Source organism: Mauremys mutica, chromosome 12 (assembly GCF_020497125.1).
Source record: "Mauremys mutica isolate MM-2020 ecotype Southern chromosome 12, ASM2049712v1, whole genome shotgun sequence".
NCBI lineage: Eukaryota > Metazoa > Chordata > Testudines > Geoemydidae > Mauremys > Mauremys mutica.
The window spans coordinates 6,247,978-6,271,433 of NC_059083.1; the positions used below are offsets into that span (position 1 = coordinate 6,247,978).

Consider the following 23,456-nt stretch of genomic DNA (forward strand, 5'->3'; position numbering starts at 1 on the left):
GAAAATGCTGCTTGAGTACTGAGTAGGATTTGTTTGACATTTATTTCCCTTGTACGTTTTGACATGAGATGTTGAAATTTTTGTGTTTTAAAGGTTATAAAGCTTTAATTGTTTAAATCTCAACATCTATTGTCATTATTATATGACACACTCCCCAATTAATTTCCCACAACTGCGAGCATTTAAACAAACATTTTAAAAAGGCCTAGAACCCATAATTTTGCACAGCTGTGAAATTTAAAATTGATTAAAAAATTTAAAAAAGCGTAAACATCAGTATTATCTGTCAAAATTATGAAAATCATCATCAACATCTGCCAAGCCTAGTCATAAACACAAGTCATTTAAAGTCCCCTAGGAAACAAATCCCCACTAGCCCAAGCTTAGGCTGTTACCCACCTACTGTAGTTCTGCCAGCCCAGATCCAGCACTCAGTGACCTTAACAGAAACAGGGGTGTTGGGATCAGGTTCTAGTATGTCCACACTGCAATATAAGCCCAGGGTTCAAACTCAGGCTCCAGGCTAACCCCTCTTCCATCAACACACAAATCGCACTGACCCAGGGCTTGGACCCAGGGTTCCACTCAGGTAAAAGGCCTGAACCTGAGTCAAGCCAGGACCCAGGGTTCAAGCCCTATTGCTTTGCTGTGTAGACGCAGCCCCACTGAACTCTGGGAGTCCGCCAATAGTATCCCACAATCCCACAGGCCGACTTTCTTTGTCCTCTGGACAGTCAAGTTTTCCCACACTGCACCACCACCAAAGAGCTAGAGCAGCCTCATTCTGTCAGGGCGCTAGGAAGTCTGGGATATGGGTGGTTGGACTCGGGCCTGCACAGTGCATTGCAGACACTGGAGCCCTGGGGTGGGACCCAGGGTTGAACAATTGCTAACCTGGGTTACAAACAAGTGTAGACGCTCAAGTCCTAGGTCAGTGGTTCCCAAACTTTAACAACCTGCGAACCCCTTTCACTAAAATGTCAAGTCTTGCAAGCCCCCTCCTAAAAATGAGTATTTCAGGGATTTTCTCCTTTACCTGAGTATAAATTATACTGGTGATCTGGGAAATATAACATTTGTTCTTATGACATTCTTATTGCACAGTGTTTATCATTACAGTATTTTTATTACATTATGAAAACAGCAACACTCTTCCCAGGTCTCACTTTCGTAGCTTGTGTCACTTTTATTAAGCCTGTTCTAAGACAAGGCTCCTATGTTTCACCAAGGAGTATCAGATGTGAAACAGCAGGAAGGTATTTAAGAAGCCAACTCACAGAGTTCCTCCTACACAAACATTCAGCCTTGAGCAGTTCAAGCAAACAACACACATTACAACAAAGCTTAAACTTGTTCTTCATAACAATTTTACAAACAGCACTAGCTGCCTATTTAATTTCATGAACAGCAAAAAACCATCCACCTCCCTTTCCATTTCTTCTAAGGAGTCTTGACGTTTAAATCGCCTCAGTGTGACAGAGACGCTTGCTTTGATCTGCTTATCTCTTGGAAGTCAAGGGGCTCCAGGCTGCCGGCCCCGTGCTGCCCAGGGTCCCTAGGGACAGCTCTGTCTGCCATTAGGGAATTCCCCCCCGCTCCCCAAGAACTTCCTGTAACATGTCACAAACCCCAGTTTGGGAACCACTGTCCTAGGTTAACACACCTGGGTCTGCTCACTTGAGTTCTACTAACCCTGGGCTTACGTTGCAGTGTAGATGTGCCCTTTAGTGCTACCCTCTATATCTTACCTCTCAGTCCCAACAAAGGATGGTGACAGCACTGATCTGCTGACAAGATCTTGGTTCAGTTCCCAGCAACGACATCACAGGCTCCTTGGGCTGGTCAGTTCATTTCTCTGTCCTTCACTTACCAAACAGGCCCGTGATAACGCTTGCTTGGTGAGGGAATATTTCATTCCTGTTCGGGTGGCCCAGCCTCTGCAGTGACGAATAGCAGACACCTCCTAAACTCCTCACACCTGGAATAGGAAATTCCATTGACCTTCAACTTGGCTGTTACCAGAGCCGGCTCTAGGTTTTTTGCCGCCCCAAGCAAAAAAATTTTTGGCTGCCCCCCCCCGCCCCCAGACATGAGCCCCCCCGCCCACCAGTGCCCCCCACTAACACCCCCTGTTGCCCCAGCTCTGGGCTCCCACCAAATGTGGGATCCGCTACCAGCACACTGCAGCCGAGCCCTGGCCCAGCTGCGACTCTGTCCCCATGCGGGTGGAGCTGCTGGGCGGCGCGGAGCGGGAGTACTTCCAGGTGGCGGCGCGGCTACGGGGTGGCGCAAAGAACACGGCCCCCTCCCTGGGCTTCGCAGCACTGCTGGTGGCCAAGGTGGATCAGTTCGCGCTCACCGCCCTCACCCCCGACATGCTGGCGGCCGAGGACCTGGAGACCCCCTGGACCTGCTGCTCTTCAGCCTCACGGTGCCCTGGCCCAGCCCTGGCAGGAGGGAAGGCGAGGATCTCCGGCTGTGGGGCTACCTGCTCAGCACCGACGAACCCAGCCGGCCGCTCACCTCCTCACACACTCCAGGAGCCCCTCGCCGCCATCGCAGCCCAGGCTCGGCTCCAGGAGACCCCGTTTCCCTCCCTCCCCGGCTCCTCACACACACTGGGCAGGGCCGCCCAGAGGATTCAGGGGGCCTGGGGCAAAGCAATTTTGGGGGCCCCTTCCATAAAAAAAGTTGCAATACTATAGTAACATGTATTTGGAAATGTAAAAAATAACTAGTGAAAATTAATTTGTAATAATTTGAAAATACACCAAATACATTATTTAAAAACATTAAATGCTTTACTGGTCTGTATACATTTGCAATTACAAAATGGGCTGTTGCTGGGTGATGGTGATGGTTGGTGCCAATGGGCTGTCACTGCCTGGAGGTGGTGCTGCTGTTGCCCAGGGCTGGGTGGGGAGCTGGGCTCTGGGTCGGGGGGTGCCCGGCTCACAGGGGCTGGGCTCAGGACTGTGGGGAGATGGGGTCGGAGGTTGTCTGGCACAGAGGGGCTCGCCTCAAAGCTGGGGGTCTGGGGTGGGGGGATGGGGTCGGAGAGTGCCCAGCTCAAAGGGGCTGGGCTCGGAGCTGGGGGTCTGGGGTGAGGGAGATGGTGTCAGGGGTGCCCACCTCAGAGCAGCTGGGCTCAGAGCTGGGGGTCAGGGCTATGGGGGATGGGGTCGGGGGGTGCCCAGCTCAGAGGGGCTGGGCTCAGAGCTGGGGGTCAGGGCTGTGGGGAATGGGGTCGGGGGGTGCCCAGCTCAGAGGGGCTGGTCTCAGAGCTGGGGGTCAGGGCTGGGTGGGGAGGATGGGTTTGGGGGGGTGCCCAGCTCAGAGGGGCTGGGCTTGGAGCTGGGGGTCAGGGCTGGGTGGGGAGGATGGGTTTGGGGGGGTGCCCACCTCAGAGGGGCTGGGCTTGGAGCTGGGGGTCAGGGCTGGGCCTGGGGGTAATGGGGTCAGGGGTGCCTGACAACCACCTCCCTGAGACCCCCCAATCCAACCCCCCCTTCCCTGGCCCCTGACCACCCCCCCCCCCCCACAGAACCTGTGCCCCCTCCCTGCCCCTTGAGTGTCCCCGGGACTCCCTGCCCCTTAGCCAACCCCCTGGCCACGGCTGCTTACCCCCAGCTCACCGCGCGCCTCGAGGAGCGGCCCTGCTCAGCGCTGCAGCCGCGTGGCTCCCGGAGGGGGCTGAGCTCCTCCCCGCTCAGAGACGCGTGGTCAGGGGAGGAGCCGCTCGGCCCGGAGCTCCCAGCCCCGCTCCCTAACCACGCGGCTCGGAGCGCGGCGGAGCTCAGCCCCCCGGAGCCAGGCGGCTGCAGCGCTGTTTAGGACCTGGGCACGAGCAAGCGGAGGAGGAGCGGCCCGTCTTCTGCAGCCAGGCGGGGCCGCGCTACCGGTCAGGGGCCATCCCTCTCCCCCAAGCGGAGCCGGTAGCGCGGCCCTGCCCCCGCTGCAGGGGACGGGCCGCTCCTCAGCTGGCAGCGGCAGGATGAGCTGGGGCCCCAGCCTTATGCCGCCCCCCTACATTTTGCCGCCCCAGGCACCAGCTTGTTTAGCTGGTGCCTAGAGCCGCCCCTGGCTGTTACCTCAAGAGGCAGGGCTGGAACAGTAGACTTGGAAGCAACATATGCCTGCATATGTTGGTTCTGATCACTCTACAGAGGATGAGTGGAAGGACCCCCCCCCCCCCCCCCACCACCAAATTGCCGCCGAAGACCCAGAGCGGAAGAAGCTCCGGGGGCCCACGTTCCGCAAGAGTTTTCTGGGGTCCCCAGAGCAAGTGAAGGACCCTGCTCCAGGGCCCCCAAAATTTCATCTGCATTTTTATATGGCTCTGAACACTGATGTAAGCAGAGTCAGGATGAGCTCTACACTGACATCTGGTGGTAGATTATGGGGAGTGCAGAAAGAAGTTTCAATTATTCCTATTAGCATTTCAGTTATTTGCATTGGCACTCCCACCCCACTTATTATATTTCACAGCAGCCTGGGATGGTTATTTTCACAGCTATGGGAGCCCCAATTTCATTGTTATTGGGGCAGGAGCAATAAAATGTTGTCATCCCGATTAAGTAAATGAACTACAAAACTGTCTTATGATAGAGGGTTTCATTGTCAACTGAATAGCACTTGCTAGACAAGGGACATGGGTTTCAAAACCCAGTCAAGAGAGAGAGGCTGAGGACAGAGATCTGTACTGGGTGGTGCAGGCTTCTTGTGTGAGCCAGAAGCACCAGTTCCACCTATGCCTCTCTCCACTGTGGAATGTCAGAGTTAATTTTTTGATTCCCTTAAGAGTCTAGATACAGGTTACTGAGCTGAACTCACTGGCACTGGGGCTCCCCTACTATGAGCTGGAAACACTGAAGAGCTGGACTTGCTGAGCTGAGAGCGCTGAGTACTGTGCTAATGAGTGGGGGAGCCTGAAGCAATATTGTGGAGCAGAGCAGCTGGCAGAGCGGAGCAGTTTGTGCAGCCACTGGGTGAGTGGAGCCAAGCAGCTCGTGAGGACGGCTGGAGTGGACAGCTGGTGGACCAGAGCAGCTGGCAGAGCAGAGCAACCCACAGAGCAAGCAGAGCTGAGCTGTTAGCAGGGATGACTAGTGGAAGCAGAACCCCACGAAGAGGCAGGGCAGTTGACCCTGAAACCACGTAAGGTGCCCATTTCTACCCAGGCTGGGGAGGGGGACCTCTCCAGAGAGACTCTTGAACTCTGGGGCTGCACTGACCCGGGACAGAAACTTTTGGATTGTGGGACTTTTGGGACTGTGGGTGATTTGGGGGTTGCTAGACTCAAGGGCCCCAAGAGAAGGACATGGCCCAATTTGCTGGGGTGGGTCTTTGCTCACGGTTTGACCTATGAACTCTAGCTGAGGTATTTTCCCAATTTAATGCTTGTTGTTTATCATGTAATTAAACCTTTTCTGCTAAATCAAGACTCTGTGCTTGCGAGAGGGGAAGTATTGCCTCCTTGAGGCGCCCAGGGGTGTGTGTGTAAGATTTTCCCAGGTCACTGGGTGGGGGCTCGAGCTGGTTTTGCATTATGTTGTGGGGAAGGGACCCATATGTATTGAACCTGGCCCTTGCTGCTATCATTTCAGCCTAGCAGAGGGGTTACACTGGGCACCTTGAAAGAGACCAGAGCAGATCCTGAAAACAGTGAAAAAGAAAAGCCTGCGCTGGCTGCTGGGAGTTCCAAGCAGGGTTCTGTTTATTCACCTCCTGGTTTCTCAACTTTTCAGATTCATCTTTTCTCACTGGCCACAAGGCCTAGAAATGGACCAGAAGGTGAATAAACAGTCGGGGTTCACTGCACGTCTCTCCCCCTCCCTGGCCTCCTCAAGCCCAGCCTCTTCATTTTCAGGCCTCCGGCCTGGTGCCCTGGTGCAGGGTGACAGCTGCAGGCCTGGCTGACGCCGCAGGGACCGAGTCAGGGATCTCCAGCGCTAACAGCATGAACTGCTCCAGTGTGAGCTGAGCTGGGCTCAAACAACCCAGAGCCTCTGTGCACTGGGTCCAGAGGAACAGCCTGCAACACACAGTGCAGGATGGGCAGCTTGTTCCCATCCGGCCCTGGAAAGGCCCCTGAACTGGTGAGGGGGATTTCTGGGGGATTCCCAAAGCAGGGGGGCCATGACCCCTCCCCTCCAGCCCCTTTGCACCCCGACTCGGGCCCTCACTTTGCAAACAGCCATTGGACTCCTCTTCCCAGCCCTGCTCCCCCACCCGGCCCCATCCCACCCCGCTCCCTTAGCCCGGATCCACCCAGCCTGCTGCAAACCAGACCCCTTCTGCTGTCTGCCTTCCCCATGGAATGAGCCGCCTCCATCCTTCCCCCAGCAAGCCTGGATCTCCCCTCCTGCCTCACCCCTCAAATCCAGGGGCCTCCCTCCCCCCATTCCCAGATCCACCCACCCCAGCGCTGCTGTTCCCAAAACAAGGGAGCCTCCTTCCCGCCATGCTGAGAGCCCCCCACCCTTCCCCAGCCCATCCGAGCAGAGCAGGGGGAGGCTGCTAGCTGGGTGGGCTGGTTATGGCTGCGGCTCTCCCTGCATGAGGCCCCATAGGAAGGGAGGTGATCCAGCAAACCCACAATCACCCATCTGCTCTGTGCGGCCACCCGGCTCCCATCCGCCCACAGATGCCCCGGCCCTGCCTTCACTCGGGAACCCCCCTCCCTTTCCCCTGGGATTGAGGGTGTGGCCCAGCGGAGGTACATCCAGGCAGTTGGATGGAGACAAGCAGGCCCCAGGCTAATGGAAATCACCCTGCGTCCTTGTGACAGCCCCTCCCTCCTCACTGCCCCCAGCAAAACAGACACACACATCGCCCTGAACCCCCCCGGGGTCCCACACTTCCCAGCCTGTGCAGGCCAAGCTCCCTGCACACACCATGGGCTACCTGCATCCATCCACCCCCTCCCCCATAGCTCCCATCCCCCTTTATTGTAGGGACTCCAAGCAACTCCCCCCACTATGCCAGGGGCTCTGTGTGCCCCCAAATTCCTCCCTCCCCAGATACAAGGATCCCCCATTCTGCCCCCATGCCAGGGCCTCTGTGCTCCCCCTCCCCACATACCAGCCCCCCCACAATGTCCCATCCCCCCCCAGGGCTCTGTGCCCCCCCTCACCCCCCACACTCATTTCTTTACCTCTGGGCGATCAGTCACCCAAGGTGCCAACCTGCCAAGCTCCCCGGGGACAGGCCAGAGCTGAGCTGGGGGGTGACGCTGGAAGGTGCTGCCAGCACCCGGCTTTGCTCCCCAGCCCAACCCCGCCCTCCTGCAGCCGATCAGCTGCAGCTCCCCAGAGTCAGCCTGACCCAGAGAAACGCCCCCGAGCCGAGCGCTGCCCCTGCTTGGCCGGGCCAATTCACCCTGAACACGCCTCTTCTCCCCCCTCGATCCGCTCCCCCAGGGTCCAACCCACAGTCCCTTCCCGGGTGTTTCCCCCCCACCCCGGGGGGCTTGAAGGGGGTTTTCCCTCTTCTGCCTCCAGCAACCACATCCCTTTAAGAAATCCACTAACCCCCCCCCCAACTTCCCCCGGACACAGGGCACCGCTTACCCTGATCCCGAGCAGCTGCGGCGAGTTAAATGCATCGCACCTGCTCCGTGCAGTGATTGATCACTGCAGCATTTCAGCCCCTCCTGCGTTTATCTCCTGAACCCGCCCACTCCTTCTCCCATTGGCTGTTCCGGATGACGGGCAATAAAGGCAGAAGGGGGGGGGCAAAACAGACACACACATTGCCCTGCATCCCGGACACAAGGCGCCACTTCCCCTGAGCCCAAGCAGCTGCAGCGAGCTAAATGCATCGCACCTACACCATGTGACTGAGGCACTGCAGCATTTCAGCCCCTCCTGCTTTTATCGCCTGAGCCCGCCCACTCCTTCTCCCATTGGCTGTTCGGGATGCCGATCGGAGCGGTAACGGCGGGGGTGGGGACAGCAGGAGAGATGAATGGATAGAGTTGATGATGAACTGTGTTATCTTCCTTGTCTCCGCTGGCCCTGCTGGGAAGCTGCTAAGCACTGCAATAAATTGTCTAGGGAGGTTTCATTTTCCCTGGGAATTTATCAGTGTGTGTTACCACAGCAAAAAAACAGGTGAAAATCAGGACAAAAAACAATTAATTTTTCTGGATAAATATCAGGGTTTGTTTTGGTTGATGGAAAGATGGGGGTGGGGGGAGTATTCCATAGATTAATCGTTTGAATTCCGTTCATCAATGCAGTTTGCTGCAGGACTGAAAGGGATCTCCAAACACAAGGCCACCTCAGAGTCTAAGAAAACAATGTGTCTCTAATCCCCAAAACAACCGTTTCATTTGAACAGTTACTATTATAGACATAGAGCTATTAGCCTATAACTATTTACATTTAATAATTGGGCTGCACCATTTGTAGCGCCTACACTCAACTTCATCCTTTTCTCCTGTTGTCTTAAAACTTTTGAATATGCGTGTTCTGAACCGTATTCTGAGACAGACTTTCGTTTTCTTCCCCCTTTAGTGTGTCAGATCTCGAAACCGTTATCTGCTAACAGCTGGAAATGTGTCCGTGGTGGGTGTGAGATTCAGCAGTACGTTCAGAGCTTGCATTCATGCCTGTTTCTTTATTGTGTGCATCTTCTAGACTAATACGTGGCCTTACTTCAACAGGCAGCTTTGCGTATACACACAGACTAATGTACGATCATAACACATAGATTGCACACAGTGTATTGTATTTTCCTCATAAAACAAGTTATTTTTTACATAGATGAATGATACAAAAGTAGGGTGAAAAAAATCAGAAAAAAAATGAAAAATATTTTTTTGTAAAACCTGGAATTTTGCGGTAAAAATCAGTTTAAACTGAAAATGAAAGAGCTTAAGTGTGACTCTGAACATTGGGTTTCTATCCCTGTCTCAGCCCCCTCCCTGCTGCGTGACCTTGGGCCCATCTCTTCCCCTCCCCCATCTTGTCTATTTGGATAATAAACTCCCCTGGGCAGGGACGGTGCTGTGTCTTTTGCTCTTTGCACAACAGAATAGTGTGTAGCATCCACACAGGCACAGGGGAGTTCCCAGTCACCGTGTTTACTGACTACACACGCACACGCCAGGCTCAGCTACACACGGTGCTGCTCCGGCTGTGTCAGGACAGAGTGAGCACCACTAACTGAGTCAGTCCAAGCCCTGGCTTTTTAGGTCACAGAAAAACACCCTCAAAAGTTTCTTCCCAGCTCAGTAGTTTTTATACCAGCCCTGCACTGAGATCACCCTTCCCCCAGCCCCTCCCTGCTGGCAGAGTCTGAGAGCAGCTGGTTTACAGCTTCCTGTCCCAGAGCAGCTGTAGGTACCTGAGCCCTGATTTAAATCATTCCCTCCCCACAGGTCACTGAGAGCCACAGGACAACAGACACCAGATCCGGCTGGTGTGTGTCAGTGTCTCTCTATTGGAGTCAATGGGGCCAGATCTCCAACTGGGTGGCCACTCCTCCGTCCCAGACACCCAGCTGGTCTGAAGGAGAACTTAACCAGTTGTATCCTCCGTCCTGATTAGATTACTGGCTGGGATCAAGTGACTGCCGTGGATCTAGGCTGAGTTACTTGTAATTTTACATAATTAGACTGTGGAACTCATTGCCACGGGAAGATGTCGGGGCTAAGAACTTTGTAACATTCAAAAAGGATTGGACCCTTTTATGCATTGTGGCAAATTGCTGGCACTATTATGATGGGTCTCACGCTTTCTCTTCTTTGGAGGGGTTAAGGGCACCATTTCTTGCCCCTAAGTTGGAATGTGAACTGCCCCACTAGTGTCCTAGAGGAGGGGAGTGGAGAGGGAGGGACCTGGGCCCACCCTCTACTCCATGTCCCAGCCCAGGGGCCCTGAGGATAGTGGTGAACCACTTGAACTGACAGTTTCTTCCCCTGGGTTACTTCTCTCTCCTGCCCTTCAGCTTGTGGGGGGCTTCCTGCCCTCCCTCTGCACAAGCCAGGTGTCCCTTTAACTAGGGTCTGGGACTTCTTAGCCCACTGCAGCACTTCTCCAAACTGTCCTCTGCTTCTCTTCAAACTGTTCTCTGCTCCAACACCAATCCTTTCTGCTCCAACTCCCACCCTGTCTGATTGAAGCAGGGGGGTTTTATCAGGTGACTGACTGCAGGTGCTCCAATTGGCATCAGGGGCTCTAGTTAATCTATAGCAAACTTTCTTCCCCTTACAGGGAATAAGGCTCCCTTGTAACCCTCTCCTGCTGCCCTCTGGCCATGCTGTATCACAGCATAAAGAGGAGTTCATGCTAACAAATTGTGGCAGGGAATATCTGGGTTCAGGGCATAGCTCAGTCTAACTATTAGAGACCAAGGTATGACCTAATATGGGGGGCAGATTATCCCACATCTCCTGCTGCACCTACATTGGCCTTTGAAGCATCAGTTACTGGCCAGAGGCAGGGCCCTGGGTTAGATAAACCTCGGATCTGATCTGATCCATTCTGGCAATTCCTATAGAAACTGCCCCAAGTATAACAGGTGCTGTGACTTCTGCCTGAGCCTGCAGACATCCTGAAACAATCGCTCTGAGATATGAACTAATCTCCACTAAGCGAGATGATGCCTTAAATATTAACGTTGTGGGTTATGTCATTGCTCATTAAAGCCTGGGAACAAGAAGAGGGACAATTATTGTTATGAAAATGCACATTAGCAATTCTTCTAGTGAGGAATGATGGACTAGCTGGGGGAGGGGGCAGGCATGGAGCGTGTCTCAAGATGTGGAGGCTTTTAACACCACTTGCTTTGGTTAGAAAAGGGGGAACAATTAGTTTCATTTCCCTGACGTGGGAACACGGGGAGTCGGGCTGGGTTTTGAACCAGTTTAACTAAAGGGATTTAAAAACATACTTTGGGAAACCAGCACAACCTGATCCCAGAACAAAGCCAAAGTCTCTGGACATGGGTGGCAAGTTTGTAAAAATTTTGGTGGGGCCCAGAACCCGCCCCCAACTCCGCCCCCCCAACTCCGCCCCCACCTGCCTAAGGCTCTGGGAGGGGGCTCGGCGGGGGAGGTCTGGGGTGCAGATCCTGGGCTGGGGATTAGGGTGCAGGAAGGGTGCTGGGTGCAGGCTCTGGGCTGGGGCAGGAGGTGGGTGTGCAGGAGGAGGTGAAGGGTGCAGGCTTTGGGATGGAGTTTGGGGTTGGGAAGGGGTGTGTGGGAAGGGGGAGGGAGTGCAGGGTGAGGACTGTGGGGCTGAGGATGAGGGGTACATGATGCAGGAGGGGGCTCAGGGCTAGGGAAGAGGGTTGGGCTGTGGGGTGAGGGCTGTGGATGAGGGATTCATGATGCGAGGGGGCTCAGGGCTAGGGAAGAGGGTTGGGCTGTGGGTGAGGGCTGTGGATGAGGGGTTCATGATGCAGGAGGGGGCTCAGGGCTAGGGCAGAGGTTTGGAGTGTGGGGTGAGGGCTGTGGATGAGGGGTTCATGATGTGGGGGCGCTCAGGGCTGGGGCAGAGGATTAGGGTGCGGGGGGATGAGGGGTTCATGATGTGGGGGCGCTCAGGGCTGGGGCAGAGGATTAGGGTGCGGGGGGATGAGGGCTCTGGCTGGGGCTGAGGATTAGGGTGCGGGGGGATGAGGGGTTCATGATGTGGGGGCGCTCAGGGCTGGGGCAGAGGATTAGGGTGCGGGGGGATGAGGGCTCTGGCTGGGGCTGAGGATTAGGGTGCGGGGGGATGAGGGCTCTGGCTGGGGCTGAGGATTAGGGTGCAGGGGGATGAGGGGTTCATGATGTGGGGGTGCTCAGGGCTGGGGCTGAGGATTAGGGTGCGGGGGGAATGAGGGCTCTGGCTGGGGCTGAGGGTTTGGGGTTGGAGAGGCTCAGGGTAAGGGCAGCCTGCCTTGCCAGTACTGGCGGAGGGCAGGCACTAGGACCCTCCGGGCCGCAGGCAGGGGAGAGGCGCGCTGCCTTCTGTCAGGCAGGGACGCAACACAACGCGGAGGAGGGGGGGGAACACGCGGAGGGGGAGTGGCAGGCGGGGGCTGGGACCTGCTCCAGGCAGGGTCGCGGCGGCGGGGGGAGACCTGCGGTGGCCGGGGCCGATCCAGGCAGGACCGGGGGGCGGGAAGAGACCCAGCTCCAACTATTGCTGGAGCAGGGCACCCAGCCCTGAATATTGCTGGTGCCCGGGCCCCACACAAATATATAACCTGCCGCCCATGTCTCTGGATGTGTTGAGCAGTTTTGGCCGTGGGCAGCCATGTTGTGAAGGGCTGGCTCAGCGCTCGAGGCGTTGCCATGGTACCTGGAAAATTTAGATTTAATTCCTGAATCTGCCACAGACTCCTGGTGTGACCTTGGCCAAGTCATAACGTCTCTACAGCTCAGGTCGCCGACTCTACGGGGCAGGGAGGATTGTCTCTTCCTGTGTGCTGTGCAGCACCCGGCACAACGGGGCCCTGATCTCAGCTGGGGCAGGGACTGTCTCTCCCTGTGTGCTGTGCAGCACCCGGCACAACGGGGCCCTGATCTCAGCTGGGGCAGGGCCTGTCTCTCCCTGTGTGTCTGTGCAGCGCCCGGCACAACGGGGCCCTGATCTCAGCTGGGGCAGGGCCTGTCTCTCGCTGTGTCTGTGCAGCGCCCGGCACAACGGGGCCCTGATCTCTGTTGTGGTCTCTCTCCAGGTGCTACAGCTGTTAGTAACCGTTCACCCCAGCAGGTTGTGTGTCTAGTGGGGAGCTCAGTACAGCACAGGGCCAGATGCCAGCAGTGCAGAGAAGCCCCCGGCTCCAGCCCTGGGGGGTCTCCATGAACCCCACCCATTCCCAGTAAGCGATGGATGAATCCTTACTGTGGCTGGCAGAGATGGGGCAGCCAATGCCCTGAGCACCCGGACAGCAGCTTATAACAAATCATCAGCGCAGCCGCTGCTAACCCAGCCCCCACCCCAGGCAGGCGGTTAGAGGGGAAAAGGGAACTGTTCCCATGGGCACCTCTGTCCCAGTGCCAAGTCCCTCCAGGGTCCCTTCTCCCAGGGACAATCCAGCAGCTCCTTGCTGATACTCCAGACAGAGCTCAGACTTGTGTCTGTGGTCTCACGAGGGCCTTTCTGCTGTGTCCTCCTTCCACCCCATGTGCATTTGCCCCACTCTGACCCACACCGCCTCACTGCCGCCCCCACATCCACAGCAATCCCTGTCTCCTTGTGCAGCCCTCTGAGCAGAGTGAAGCAACGACCTCTGCTGGCTACATCCTGTCCCTCCAGCTCGGAGGCGTCAAACCCATTCAGAGGAGAGGGCTGGGTTCACAGAACCATAGGGTTAGACGGGACCACAAGGGTCACCCACTCTAACCCACTGCCAAAATGCAGGATTTGTTGTGTCTAAACCATCCAGGACAGATGGCTCCAGCCTCCTTTTGAAAACCTCCAGCAAAGGAGCTTCCACCACCTCCCGAGGCGTCTGTTCCATTGCTCTGATGTTCTTCCAGTTAGGAAGTTTTTCCTGAGATTTAATCAAGACCTGCCATGCTGGTGTTTGAACCCATTGCCTCTTGTTCTGCCTCTGTGGCAAGACAGGGCAACTTTTCTCCATCTTTGTTATGGCAGCCTTTCGAGTATTTGAAGACTGCAGTGATATGATCCCTTTATCTCCTCTTTCCCAGACTAAACATACCCAGTTCTGTCAGCCTTTGCTCAGAGGGCTGGTGTTCCATCCCTGGGGTCATCCTTGTCGCTCGCCTCTGGATCCCTTCCAGTTTCTCTACATCCTTTCAATACATCGGTGACCAAACCGGACACAGTCCTCTGGCTGCCACTGTGCTGTCTTGGTCTGACCCCTCCCCCCCACCCCTCTTCATTGGAGAGCAAATCTGGGCCAAAAACTGAACATGCTTCAGCTTTCAGCTGATTTTGTTTTCTTTTGGTTTACAGCAGTTTTTTAGGGGGGAAATCAATATCAGATAAAAATCAGTTTTCTGTTGCTGACCTGAAAACAAAACATGGTGGGTTTTTCCTGTTTTTCACAAAACATCAATTTTTTCCCCTTGAAAATTTTGACAAAAATTATTTGTCCCTCCAGTTTCATGGGAATTTTCCCCAGGAGAGGAAAGATTTCCTGCTAGCCCTAGCTGCAAGCCAAAGTTGTGTGTGTAAGAATTAAATCATTGTCTGTGTTGTCAACTCTCACAATTCTATCACAAGCCTCACAATATTTAGTGCTTTTTTTAAAGCGCCAGCTCCTGAAGTCATGTGATTACATAAGAATCTAAGCATTTGTTTTATGACGCAAATTCCTTGCCTGTTTGGTTCCATAGGACAGCTTGAAAACATGATCAGAGTGGGCCCTAAATGCTCAGAAACCATAAGGCAAATAAAAGTGCCCTCTGAAATTTATTTATAAAAACCCATCATTCTGAAGCCAATTTCATTATCTGGGGACCTGATCCATGATTTTTAAACACTTGGGGTTGACAATACTGATTACGGGCTGCATCAACGTGTGGTCTGGTTACCTTCCATCTGTACTATAGCAGTGCAATCGATCTGGGCATGAAGCCAGCTCCCACAGGACAGTATAATGAGATTTCAAAGCCCGACGTTATGTTTGCTTAGCAATAGGGATTCCCATCCTCTGCTCTCTGCTCTCCCCAGAGAATATCACATCCAGCCTGAGATCTCCCAACACACTTAATGAATTGGGCCCAGGGCAGCTAAAAGCTCAGCTCCACATCTCTGCCACAATCGAGCTCCCTGAAACACAGGTTCCGTATATACGGCTGGGTGAAATTTTTCACACAAAGCTTTTTCACCCTGAGATAAATGCAGATCCAGCGACACCAGAATATTTGGCAAATTCATCTCGGTTTTGCCAAATTGTCTCAGTACAAATAACAAACCAAAACTAACTCCAAAAAAGCCAAAATGTTTCATTTTTTGACCTTTTTTCAACAAAATGTTTGGATTCTTTTGGTTCAAAGAGACTTGTAGCTTCAAAAACTTCCTTTCATTTTATTGAGAAAATGCTGAAAAGAAAAAACACCCCAGTTCATTTTGGATCCAACAAAATGTTTAATTCGACCCCAAATTATTTTTTTTTTCAATTTTTTGATTCACCAAAACTTTCAAAGAGTTTCATTTTTCAGATTAACCCAAAATAAATGTTGGTATTTTTCAGACCGGCCAGCGTACCAAAACAAATCCATTATTTGCCCAGCTTTATCCACATCTCACTGTGCAGAAGCCAGAGGTTTCTTGGGGTATGTTTGCAGTGCAAAAGAATCCTGCAAACACGCAGCCCTGAGTCTCAGACCCTGGGTCTACAGACTGAGGTTTGTGGGCCTTGTGCCACGTTGATGTTCCCGCTCAAGCGCTGAAACCCAGCTTGGGGCAGCTCTGAGACCCTGAGCTCCAGCCCAAGCGGGAATGTCTGCACAGCTATTTTTAGCCCTGTAGCGTGAGCTGGAGACTTGCTACAGCACATTTGGGTTTTTGCAGTGTGGACGCACCCTTGGGGGCCAGACGGGGCTGTGGAACGAAGTCCAGCAGGCCCTACGAGCTGCCCCGGGCTCAGCACTAAGGGTAACTTCGACCTGCCTTCACTAATGCCAACAGAAGCCCGGTTGGTAGAAATCGACCTGGAAAGTTCCCCTCTCCCGGCAGTAGGGGGCAGCATGCGTCCATGCTGTGCCCGTTCACACCCCTAAAAGCGATGCAGAGTGTGCTGAGCGCTGCCAATAGCCCAGCTCTCTTCACTCCCTGAGGTGCCCCGCGAGCCAGGAGAGAGCTTTCCCCAGGGGCAGATGACCCGATAGCTGCAGGGTTACGGCCCCTCCCTCAGAAGCAGCTGGCACTGGCCACCGGCGGAGACAGGATACTGGACCAGGCGACGACACAGCCTGGCAGTCCGTGGGAAGCCAGAGGTTACCTGCCACTAAGTGATTTGTGTTCTCTGGCTGAATCGCCTCTGCAGAGCCGCCCCGACCCCCACTCCCAGCCCCCCACCACCGAGAGTTACAGGCTGTGCCTGGGGTGAGTGAGCAGCTGAGACACAGGGTCATTCTACAGGGCCTGGGGGATTTCCCGGCTCTGAATGAGCTCCCCCCTGACACCTAGCGATGAGCTGGGGGGAGAAGACCTCAGCACTGGACGGTATTTGCATAGACACACCCACTCTGCCCAGGTAGTCAGTGGACGCAGCTGGGTCGCCAAAATGATCGATTCCGGCTGGTGCTGGGTTACAAACCCCTTTAGTGCTGAGTGCGGGAGCACTGCGAGTGCGATCGTAGGCTGCGACCGATCAGTGGGACTGATTCTGGGCGGCACCTGCTGAGGCTCTGACCCGCTCAGAACCCACTGTTCCCCTCACCAGGGCCGCCCAGAGGATTCAGGGGGCCTGGGGCAGGGCCGGGTCTTCGGCGGCAATTCAGCAGCGGGTCCTTCACTCGCTCCGAGGCTTCCGCTGCACTGAGGGACCCGCTGCCAAAGACCCGGAGCGAGTGAAGGGCCTGCCGCCGAAGTGCCGTTGAAAACCTGGAGTGGCTTGCGGGGCCCCTGCAGGGCCTGGGGCAAATTGCCCCACTTGCCCCCCCGGGCGGCCCTGCCCCTCACCCTGGTGTCAGAGCAGCCGAGCCCCCTCAGGGCGTGGAGGATGGGGGTGTCTGGCTGGGAGCTTTCGCTTGACAGAGCCAACATCTGCCAGAGCAGAGAGAGGAAATTCAGGCCGGAGCCTCTGACCGTCGCCCCATCAACCACAGGGCTGCAGCCGGTAACCCCAGCGCGTGTGTCTCTGAGCCGCCCTCCGCCCCGGGCACGGCCAGTGGGAACCCAGCTGCCATCCCAGCCCCTGGGGATCCAACCACACGGCTCGGCACGATCACAGCCAAGGTCACAGTGACCCGCCCGGCGCCCGGCGCCACTACGCAGTGTCTGTGCCTGCAGGGAGCTGGAACAGTGAGACGTGGGGACACAGGGGCAGCAGCCGTCCCTGAAACTTTGCTGCCCCAAGCATGTGCCTAGAGCCGGCTTGTAGGTACAGAGACCAGAGCCCCTCAGTCAGGTCCATCTTGGGGAGCAGGGAGGCCAGAGCCCCATCTGGGCCTCCCTCCATTTCCCCAGCCAGCTCCAAACTGAAACCCCCTCCAGCCCCTCCTCTGCCTTTGTCTCTTCCCCCGGCCAGGAGGCACCTGATCTCTTTGTTCTCCAAAACCCTCAATTGGCACCTTGCAGGGGAGGCACCCAGGGTATCAGTTGCCAGGAGACAGGGCGTCGGCCATTCTCTGTGCAGACAGGATCACACTGGCCTGCCAAGGCTCTGCAACAATCACACCCCCTTATCCCACCACCTAGATACTTAAGAACTGCATAGGGGAAACTGAGGCACCCACAGAGTATTCAGAGAAAACATTAAGAACAGTTCCACTTTGTCACATATTTGTATTATAATAGGCCCTACAGTAGATCAGGGTCACATTGTGCCGGGCGCTGCACAGACACACAGTGAGAGACAGTCCCTGCCCCAGCTGAGATCAGGGCCCCGTTGTGCCGGGTGCTGCACAGACACACAGGGAGAGACAGTCCCTGCCCCAGCTGAGATCAGGGCCCCCTTGTGCCGGGCACTGCACAGACACACAGTGAGAGACAGTCCCTGCCCCAGCTGAGATCAGGGCCCCGTTGTGCCGGGTGCTGCACAGACACACAGGGAGAGACAGTCCCTGCCCCAGCTGAGATCAGGGCCCCGTTGTGCCGGGAGCTGCACAGACACACAGGGAGAGACAGGCCCTGCCCCAGCTGAGATCAGGGCCCCATTACACTGGGAGCTGCTCAGGATCACAATAAGAGACAGTCCCTGCCACTAAATGTTTGCAATTTAAGATCCTTATAAAAGCCAGTAAAGCGAAGAGAACTCCAGGTTGATTTCAATGTGCTTTGGATCAGGCCCTAAATCGACAAGGCCGAGGGTGGGTGCCAGGTGTGTAGACTGAGGAACTGAGACACAGAGACAGCTTGACGTGTTCAGGGTACCACAGGGAGTCTGGGGCCTGGAATCTAGCTCTCCGGAGTTGAAAGGAAACGTGGCTGTGCCCCTAAACCCCCTACGCTGGGTGCTGGGAGCAGGGCTGGTTCAGAACCAAGAGACTCTGGTGCTGTAGCCATGGTGCGAGCTGGGGCTAGTTGCCAGGGGGCAGGAAGAGATCCTGCTATGTTTTCACCCCGCCTGTGCCGCCAGTGGTGAAGTGTGAGCCGGCCAGTGCCGCTCTCCCTCCAATGGGAGCTGAGTCACCCGAGACCAAGCTGCCAAAGGCCTCGTCCCTCAGCTGCTGTTTGTCCGCCTGCAGGAGCTGGGCAGGGGCGGGAATTTCCGTTCGCAGGAAGTGTCGGGTTTTGAAGTTGACATTCCTTCCAAACAGGAACAAAACATCCGAATTCGAACTCTCCCGCCAAAGGAGTGTCTAAAATTTGGCTTTCAGTCGATCATTTCGATTTCAATGTTTACATTTTCTATTGCGATGCATAATGTAACATGGAGAGTTTCACCCTTCTCAGAGCCAATCGCTTTGATTTTTTCTAAATGAAATTGCATCGGAATTGGCCTGTTCCTGCAGAACATTTTGATTTTGTCCGACCAGCATTTTCCCATAAAAACCGCTCCATGGGAAAATTTTAAACCAGCTCTACTTATTGGCTCTTGTGCATGTGCAAAGTGCGTTGTGCTGCGAATGGGAACAGACTCCCATGGGCACAAAGCAGCATCTCCTTTGTTGTGTTTTAGTTTTGCAATTGTTCACTGTTTCAATCCATTCATCTATATGTAGAAATATCTTCAGCCACCCCTGCTTTGTGCAAAGCCAGGCTGGTTAGCAAACATCTAAAACCACCAATTCTGCACCAGTTGACCATGTTTTTTTGCAACACCTCCAGCTCAGTCTCCAGCTAACAACCTACTTCTGCAAACTGCTTTCCATGACCATGCTAGGAGATCACTTCATGGTTTTCAAGCACCAGGCCAGTGTCTTAACTCCAAATCCTGCTCTCCTGAGTGCAGGGCAATGGGTGTATTTCAGCTCAGCACTATAATGGGACTGTCTGGCCTTGGTTCTCTTCCATGTCATTGGCCGGGGCTGCCGTTTCACGCACACTCAGAGCAGGGGGGTGTCACTGCAGTGATGATGTCAGACTGTGACTGGGATATGTAAGATCCAGCCTTGGCCACAGTTACTCTGCTGCTGGCTGGGAGACAGAACCGGCTCTTTCTCAGTGCTCCTGAGGAATCAGCCTTTGCTCCAGAGACAGCCCTGCCCAGGCGACGCTGGTGGATGTGATCAGCTCCTCCTCAAAACTGGTTTTGCTGCTGTGTTTGCATATGAACAGGACAAGGGATTTTGCACACAGGGGAGGTCTGGCATCCGTAGGGCAGGGTAATGTTGCAATAAACCGTGCAGATGTTTCTCCATTGTGAAGCTGGACTCTCCGGATATCTGCAGGGTTCATTCTAGGTCTCAAGTCATTTGACATTTTTTGTTAGTTAAATTCACAACATCCCATTGACAAACTAGCAAACAACGGGGCCAGGCCATCAGCAGGTGTAAATTGGACCTATTGTCCATTGACGCCAATGGAGCTACGGCCGATTGACACGAAGTGGGGATCTGGCCTGGGGCTGGTTTGAGATCAAGACCAAGAGAGTGTAGAAAAGATCATTCGCTGTCCCTGCGGCTTTGCCCACACTAGGAAATGTGCACAGGCCGGATAAGGTGCCTGAGCAATGCAGGCAGTTGCATCTGTCACCATCAATGGGTGAATTTCCCAGAACAATCAAGGCCTCTAGTGAGAGGGTCTTAGCTGAACAGACAGAAAACAAGGGCAGCTGGTTGTGGAGATACAATGTAGCCAACTCCCCATGATTAACACCCCTTGTCACCGTCTCCCCTCCCTCAGAGGAAGCACATGGGGCCTGGCTCTCAGTCACACAGTTCCTGAGGTTGGGAATCAACACAATGCAATCAAGGAGGAAGGTTCAACAAATTAAGAGACTGCCCCTGTGCTCCCCTTGTTCTGGGAGTCTGCATGAGGCCCTCATCAGAATTTAGAGCAGCCTCAGGGTTGCTCTAATTTACATTCTGCTCCCCATGGGCCCTGGACAGCATGGGCTAGCTATAGGGCAGTGTGCTCTCCCCCCCCCCCCCGAATTAACCCCCTATGCAGGAGGCCTGAGAGCACGGTGTTTGCAAGGTCTTTACAACAGCTCCACACCAGCCATGGAGATCCCTTGCATAGGCTGTTTCCAGGAGGCTGTTTGCATCCATTGTAAGGTGCATTTATACTTCCAGAGCAGCACAAAGTGACCTGATTGTGATGGAGAATCAGACCTGAGTGACACCTGTGCACAGAGGGTGAGGGGAGATTCTACTTTGGGAATGTCTCAGTCTCACTTTGCACAAGTGTAAATGGCTTTGACAAGGCAGAGGGCAGGGCAGACAGACCCCATGTGTCAGCACGAACAATCCAGCTACCCTGGCAAGGGCTGGTGGGCTGAGAAAGGCTCTACAGTAACCAAAGCCTCAGGTTTCCACAGGTTCTTAGAATGCGTTCAAACCCCCTGGGCTAGAGAAAATTCTCATTGACCTAACATGAAGGGACGAGAGGTTCTGCACAGATCCTGGGTGAAGGACACACAGGGGAAGGTTGGTTTTGTGATTGAGCCAACGGGCTGGGGATCAGGAGATCGCATTTCAATTCACGGCTCTGCCACTGAGTCCTTGGGTGACCTGGGACAAGACTTTGTGCCTCAGTTTCCCCAGCTGTAAAATAGGAACAAGGCTCCTTCCTTTGTCTGTCTTCTCTGCGTCAGCTAAGCTCTTCAGGGCAGTGTCTGTTCCTGTCTACACATAACAATACTCTAGCTTATGCCAGGAGATCCAGCGAATGTGTGTGTGTGTGGAATCAATGGAGTGTATTCCATACCCTGACATTCCCCCTGCATCAGCGGCGGAAGGAGCAGGCTGTCGGCATAGTAACCCAGCGCCTCCAGCATTACACCACCAGGGCAATTCTCCACAGACCATTTCCAGCCAGAATCCAGAGCCTTTGTGCCACCCGAGTGGAGCGACGGGGACGGACGGACCCTAACCGAGAATCCAGCGCAGCATCTCCATGCCCATGGATGTCCCACATGATCTGAGAGAGCTCAGCTGGGGAGGGAACAGCCCTCAGGTTCCAGGTGGTGCTTAGCCACCCACAGTAAATGGTCACTCAGCTTCTGTCCTGAGCAATGAGAGAGCTGGGGGGGGGGGGCAGCGTCCCCAAACAGGGACGCCCGAATTGTTACGTGTAGCTGAGATCAGGGATAGCTGCTCTACAAGTTTCTAGACCTGCTCTCTAGAGGTTCCCACAATCACACGTGTGCCAGTGAGCAGTAGCAGCCATCTGGCATAGGGGTGGCTGGTCGCCCAGCACAGGAGGCGCCAGCAGAGTAGACTCTGGTGCTAAGACTGGAGTGGGTAGAAGGGTTTTGAAAGTCGAAATGTTGATGAACATTTTTTATGAAACTTTGATGGATTAAAAGGGATGAATTTGGGGGCACATTTTTCAACCTGCTCCCATGTAAACCTTACAACGGAATGTAGATTTCTAACATAAACCTTATAATGCACAGGAGGCAGGACAAGTTTCAGGACATTGACACTGAGGTACTGTAAAACGTTCTGGGGCTTTCACAGGGCCGCCTGGGAGGGGGGTGGGGGGGGAAGTGGGGCAATTGGTTCTGAGCCCCACAGGGGCCCCCACGAGACTATAATATTCTATAGTATTGCAACTTTTTTTATGGAAGGGGCCCCCAAAATTGCTTTGCCCCAGGCCCCCTGAATCCTCTGGGCAGCCCTGGGCTTTCACGCCTCCCTTGCTAATAATGGACGTCTGTTTTGTATCTGACGTTGAGCTAACTGAGAACGGAAAGCACCTGAAATCATTGCTCCTGGCAGCGCTCTGACAGAAGCCAGAAACCACAGCAGGTAACTGCGCAGATACAGTCAGTTTCACACTGTGAATATCGGGCAAGGTGACAGATCTGAAGCCACTCAGGAGGAATGGCCTTCGGTACCACGGGACATCCTCTGACTCAAAACTGTGTCTGGGATCATTTAGGAGCCTAAGGGCTGGTCTGCACCAGAAGCTCTCTCACCAGTGGTGTAACATGTCATTCACGGGGACGCAGTGGGTCCCACCCCGGAGCAATGTACCTTATACCGAAGTAAGTGGCAGTTAGACAAGGTCTGAGTCTCTGTGACAGAGCTGATGATGGGACAGTTTTAAAAAAATCTTCACTGAGTTATTTTACCTACATGGGGATATTTCACACCCAGGTCTTTAATACGTGCCACTAACGTACTCCCAGGCTCGAAGCTTTTCCATGTTTGAAGAGATGGGAAATCATAGCAATAGTATATTTATTATTATTGTTGCCCCTTTGTCCTGAGCAGTTTGCCCATATTCAGGGCCTTGTAGGGTTGTTTCCATTACAATGAGAAATCGGTGACATGAGTCAGGTCTATTCTCGGTGTAATCTCGTGTATTTCAGAAGACTGTCCACAGAGTCCTTGTTTCCATGAACACAACAGAAAAAAACAGCCACAGGCCTTGTACTTGCTCAGAAATCCCTAAGTCTGCCCCTCCATTGAGCTCTGTGCCCAAAAAGCTCAGTCTCTCTGCTCCCTCTCAGGGCCCTGCTCACAATTCTTTCCCCTGGTTTCCTGCCTCTAACTCAGACCAGCCTCCTAGACCCTGCATTTGCAATCAGGGAAACCCCTTGGCTCATGTGGCTTAGCTCTGCCCTGCCATGCGCCTTGGATGGTCCTTCCATTGTCTCCAGCTGCCTTTACTACAGAACAGGGGTTTAATGGCTCCTTCTATTGAGTCGGACAGCAGGTGCTTAGCCACCTATGGACCCTGACGAGGTCTGCGGCTGTCTTAGGAGCAAAGACTCTCTTGATGGCATCCAACAGCATTTTAAACAGTGTTTAAAAGAGAACTGGATAAATTCATGGCGGTTAAGTCCATTAATGGCTATTAGCCAGGCTGGGTAAGGAATGGTGTCCCTAGCCTCTGTTTGTCAGAGGGTGGAGATGGATGGCAGGAGAGAGATCACTTGATCATTGCCTGTTAGGTTCACTCCCTCTGGGGCACCCGGCATTGGCCACTGTCGGCAGACAGGATACTGGGCTAGATGGACCTTTGGTCTGATCCAGTCTGGCCATTCTTATGTTCTTATCAGCATCTCCCACTCAGCATAATGGTATATTTGTGCAGCATCTAGCACAATGGGGCCCAACTTTGAGGCTTTTAGATGCTTTCTTTAGTATCAATAATAATAATTTCTCTGTGGAAGGCTTTAAAGAAGAGTTGGGAATGATTTAGGCAGCAGTATATTCAAACTAAAGAAGAGAAATGTCCCATCTGGCTGACCGATGGTCT

The 23,456-nt window shown here is 54.0% G+C and overlaps 2 protein-coding genes across 2 annotated transcripts in view; one reads left to right on the forward strand and one right to left on the reverse strand.

Annotated features, from left to right (window-relative positions):
• The window catches only part of LOC123346030 (C-type lectin domain family 2 member D-like), a 48,912-nt gene extending 41,296 nt beyond the window's left edge, over nt 1-7,616 (reverse strand). The window contains exons 1-2 of the mRNA XM_044983225.1: nt 7,572-7,616; nt 1,749-1,978 (exon numbers count right to left, since the gene is read on the reverse strand). The gene's annotated coding sequence lies outside the window, so the exon portion shown is untranslated. The remainder of the gene's footprint in view (nt 1-1,748; nt 1,979-7,571) is intronic.
• LOC123345839 (L-amino-acid oxidase-like) overlaps nt 1-23,456 on the forward strand; it is a 52,796-nt gene that overhangs the window by 18,278 nt on the left and 11,062 nt on the right. The gene's annotated exons all lie outside the window — the stretch shown is intronic.